The sequence below is a fragment of the Tupaia chinensis genome, unplaced genomic scaffold (assembly GCF_000334495.1).
Source record: "Tupaia chinensis unplaced genomic scaffold, TupChi_1.0 Scaffold000155_1, whole genome shotgun sequence".
NCBI classification, from domain to species: Eukaryota; Metazoa; Chordata; class Mammalia; order Scandentia; family Tupaiidae; genus Tupaia; species Tupaia belangeri.
The window spans coordinates 938526-943571 of record NW_006159626.1 but is presented as its reverse complement, the minus strand read 5'-3'; positions in this window follow the sequence as shown (position 1 = coordinate 943571).

Below are 5046 nucleotides of genomic sequence, written 5' to 3'. Positions count from 1 at the left end.
TCCTGCTGTAGAATGTCAGGACTCAGAAACTGCCCTAGAATATGGTACTTTGGCATGCTATGTGCTCTGAACGAATGAAACTGAAAGGCCGTGAAAGCAGCCTCAGCATCAAGGTCTCCCTACGCTTCCCTTGTTTTCCCCCAAGAACAGAGAGGAGCTCTCTGTGGAATTCCCCCATGGACTAAGAAAAGTTCACTTAGAAAAAATGAGGCTTCTCGGGGCACATCCCAGGAATCTACACTAACCAGGGGAGGTTAACCTACTGAAGAAGAGACAAAGCCTGTCCGGCCGAGACACCACGCCTGGACACTTTTTCCATTTATTCCTTCCAACTTATTCCAAGGGCTGCTACCTGCAAACTTTATTTGCATAGTAAGACCATTTTTATTTGTAATACAGTTTGCCACCCACCCATAACTTGTTGCCACCTTCCCAGAGCCCAGAGAAACTTTGTTCCAGGCTAGTGTTTGCTTATTCATTTTTAGAATTTCCTGGAGAGGGAGCATGTGTGAAACAGAGACAGAGACAAGCGCAGAGAAAGCAAGCCCCTGGGGGATGGCCATGCTGCAGTCCCTTCCCCTTCGTTCTCCTCTCAGGATTTTGGGCACGCAGGCACATGGGACTTGTATGGTTTTCAAGCCACCGGGTCTGGGACTTCACAGCCCGCCATGTGAGAATGAGCTGCCTTGACCACCACCACTGGCTGGCCCCAGGCTAGTGACTATTATTTGGGCTCATCCATCCATTTCTCCTAAAAAATGACTTAGCAGCACCCTAAATTTACTAAACTCCACTTCCCTCTCCGCTATGAAGAGGGTACTTAAGATTCACCAGTTGGCCCCTCCTCCAATGTCAGGTTCTGTGTATGACTCCTGTACTTAAGCAGGCTGACACATTTGTAATGGTTTCTTTTCCTGGTAATGTGTCTACAGTTTGTTCAGTTCAGTAAATCTTTGAAGAGGTTTTGTTGTTGTTGTTTTTGGTGTTTTTTGTTTGTTTGCTCTAGGGCACGTGCGCTCACCAGAAAGACAGAGAGACAGAAAGCGAGAAATCACCCCCCAGGGGGGATGGCCACACCACAATACCTTCTCCTCCATTCTCCTCTTCAGATCTTGGGCACACACACACACACACACACGCACCCGACGTAAGATTAAGCCACCAGGTCTGGGACTTGAACTGTGGTCAACTACATGGGAGTCCAGCAATATAGCCATTATGCTAACTGCTGGTCCCCAGTTCAGTAAATCGTTACAGGGTTCAGAGAAAGTTTTTTTTCACCCCTACAAGTAAGGGTAGAATTTTGCTCTGAAATTAGATGTTTCCGATCAAATTGCACCAGGGAAATAAGTCTTATGTTTCAAGAAGCATTTGCATTTCCCAGCTCCTTAAGGAGAAGTCATATACCTCATTAGTAGAGGTAAGATCTAGTATCAATACAGTTAAGTGACAAATGTCACTGTGAATGGCAGCACTTACATTTTAAGGAGTTAGGATCCCCGCCCACAAAGCCCTGCTTCCTGTAAAGAAAGCCATGTAACAGTAATGGGGTCTTCTTACCAACCTGTCTCCAGACAGGGCTCAAGCTTTGCCTTGCAAATAATGTCAAAGTCATTCCTCCCGGCCCACTCTGCCTGCACCCAGCCAGCTTTCTTCCCCTTCTACTCTTGGCTAGGAGCTTAACATTCCTCTTCCTTAACTAGAAGCCACCTTCTGGGCTGCAGGGTCACCAAAGAGGCAAGGCTGAACTATCAGTTCTTCAGATAGCATGAAAGAAGAGGATTCCAGGTCAATGAAACCTCCAGTCCTGTAAGTCGGGTAGGGACCCAGAGGGTGAGACTACCTGGAAATTAGAAATGCACAGAGTCAATTATAATTACATCTCTATTCCTACAGTGTGGCCTTGGGAAGGTTCCTCAGTGTCTGTGAGACAGTCAGACAGTTACATATGAGGATATATGTAAACGAAGAAAGGTTACAGAGGATATCTTTCTTTCTTTTTTCCTTTTTTTTTTTTTTTTTTTCATAGGGCCTCTGTGCTTTCCAGAGAGAAAGAGAAAAGAAAGCAAGAAATCACACTCCAGGGGGGATGGCCACATCGCAATCCCTTCTCCTCTGTTCTCCTCTAGGATTTTGGGTACGCACGCACCCAGGGTGATTTCTAAGCTGGTGGGTCCAAGAACCAAAAGCGGTGGACCATGTAGGGAACCAGTGCTTCACACCATGCCACCTGGAGACTCCCAGAGGATTGTTAAAGCCTCCTTTAGCACCACAGTGCTACTGCTATAATTTGGAAAGAAGAGTGATTCCTCCAGAGACTGCCTCAGATCTTTCTGGGTTCAAATCTCAGCTCAGTCACTTCCTAGCAATGTAGCTAAATATCTGATTTCTTATCACTACAGTGGGGTACATGTCATAGCAATGTTATGAAAATTAAACAATTCAATATTATCCATAAGTACCCACAATTCTGCCTGACACACACCAAGTATTCAATACACATGCATCACTGTCCTTGTTCTTCTTAAAATGTCCAAAGCCGAGCGCAAGCACAACACGACACGCTGTTTCACGGTGCACATTTTACGGAGCACAGACTCTTCTGCTTATTTCCAGGTTTTGTACTTCCAGACCTCAAAATCTTCCTTATACAGGAAGTGCCTCCGTGTGCTGAACACGAACCCCGGTGACAACCGAGTCATCCTCCCTTCCTAAAACACCAAAACAACGATACTACTACAAACCAAAAATCAGAATGAGGACATTATTGTTCTGGCTCCTGTTCTGTCTGTAGACTGTATGTCCCAACCTTCCACGGACAGATTAAACTATGCTGTGATCAGATTGTCTTTGGGCTAAGAGTAATAGGAAAAGATTGTGGGACAAAAGTGAAAATCCTTGAATTCTTGTAATGTAGTAGCTGAATAATAGAATATGTTATTTAAAGAAATGTTGTACTTGTCAATCAGCTATTTACATCTGTTTAGGAAGGCAATATTGTGTAGTAGCATTGCTGAAATTTATGGACTCGCTGCACTGTTCTGTTCTTGTCTATGATGGGAGGGGAAATATTTAAGAAAAATGTAACCTAACAATCAATGTTTAAGAAAACATAAAATACGAACAATCTTTAATGTGGAAGATATCCACCTAGTAGAAAAACGAAGAGTCACTAGCTCCCTCTCCTAGCTTCTCTCTTACACCACACACATGCGTGCACACACACACGCACACACAACGACAGCAATTCACTTCCCCCAAATTTTACTCAACGAGCAAATTTTTGCTCTATCTCTCGAGATAGAGAAAGTGAGAAATCACTCCAGGGGAGATGGCCACCCAAACCACAAGCCTTTCTCCTTTATTTTCCTCTTAGGATTTTGAGCACACACACTCATGTACCTGGCATGATTTTCAAGCCACCAGGTCCAGTTCTCGAACCGCATTCGGCTATGTGGGAATCCAGCGCCTTAACCACCATGACATCTACTGGCCCCGTTAGCTACTATTTTTTTTTTTTTTTAATCATGCAGGAATAAACATTTTCCATCCTTCCTTGGCTCAGTGTAAATGCACAAACACCACGTTCTAGGACTTTTCAACTTGGAAACTAAGAACAATCTCAGGGGTTCTGAGCAGTCTCAGGGTACTTTAATACTTACTATTAGACCATAGATAATTTAAAGCATACCAGAAATGTAAATCTTCCCATAAATATGATTAAACATGACTGAAAAAAAAATATGGCACAATAGTGCCAAAAACAGTAGGCACGGTGTCCGGGGATGTGGGCCTGGACTCCTCAGGAGGTCTGCACGGCTGGGCTGGGCGGCTAGGAGCCTGCACCACAGTATGAAGGTGCTGACCAACAGGAAGCTAGGAGGGGAGGAAAAGCAACTCTGAAAATGTAAAATAGCCTCAGACTGATTTTCATAAGAAAGGTGGAAAACTCACTGTTTAATTGTTTCTACTTAGCAAAGAATGTATCTTTCATATTCTTATAAAACGGCTTTCTTCTGTGTTATCAATAAAAACTAACATTGACCTTCCTCCTGGAAGGTTAAACTTCTAGCTTCGTTTGAAACGCTAGAGTGCCTTTTCTCAGAAGAAATGCTACACATACGCGCCGCGAGCAATGAGAAAGAATACACCATTGCTCCGACCCTTCATTAGTCAGAGGATCCTGGCAACAGCGCTGCTACTTGTACACGGGCTCTGCATGAAAACTGCTTTCAAAGGTAACCTTGCCAAGGGCTATGTTCTGTCTTGGCAAAAGGAAGCAAACTTTACTTTTCTACCAATCGGTTCGCTCTGCATGAGAAACAGGTGTGAAGGTAGGAACCGGGCTTGAAGCAGTAGCAAAATAAAACTCACCCAAAATAAGTTTCATCTGGAAAAACACAACTCAGAGATAATAAGCCTGCAGGGCCGATATGTTATTCTTTTTTTTTTTTTTTTTTTTTTTGCAAAATGCAAATCATGAAAACTGGTTAAGGGATTAAATGCTCTTTTGCAAAAATGACCATGGAGATTATAATCATTAATTAAAATCATGTAAATAATTTTCTGAAAGAACTCTCCCTTTTTATCTCATAGGTTTCAAACAGCCTAATGGTAAAAAGGTTTAGTCTCAGAAGAGATTCTCTAATTAAAACTAGAAATCTGGTATAATTAATAAGTGTCAGTCTGCAATCTCCACCACTTAGTAAAGGCAGAGAAATCAAATGCTGATGTTTTGTATTTAAAATAAAAACTTAATAAAATCCCCCAGAAAATGAAATTTTTACAGGGTCTGCTTCCTATCAATACAATAGGTGTCCCAGATGGGACTAGGAACTTGTTAAAGTAGATAAATATTTTAACACTTTCAATGCCTATATGCCGGTTTTATTCATTCTTCTCTTCTGTGTGGAGTTGCATCCTGACCCAACAGTCAGCTTTCAGTGATCTGATCTGAGTCTACGTTTTCAAATTATCCAGGCTCCTTGATTCTCTCACTTTTTCCCTCCTGATTATCTTCACCCAGAGGTGAGCCAGAGCAAGACA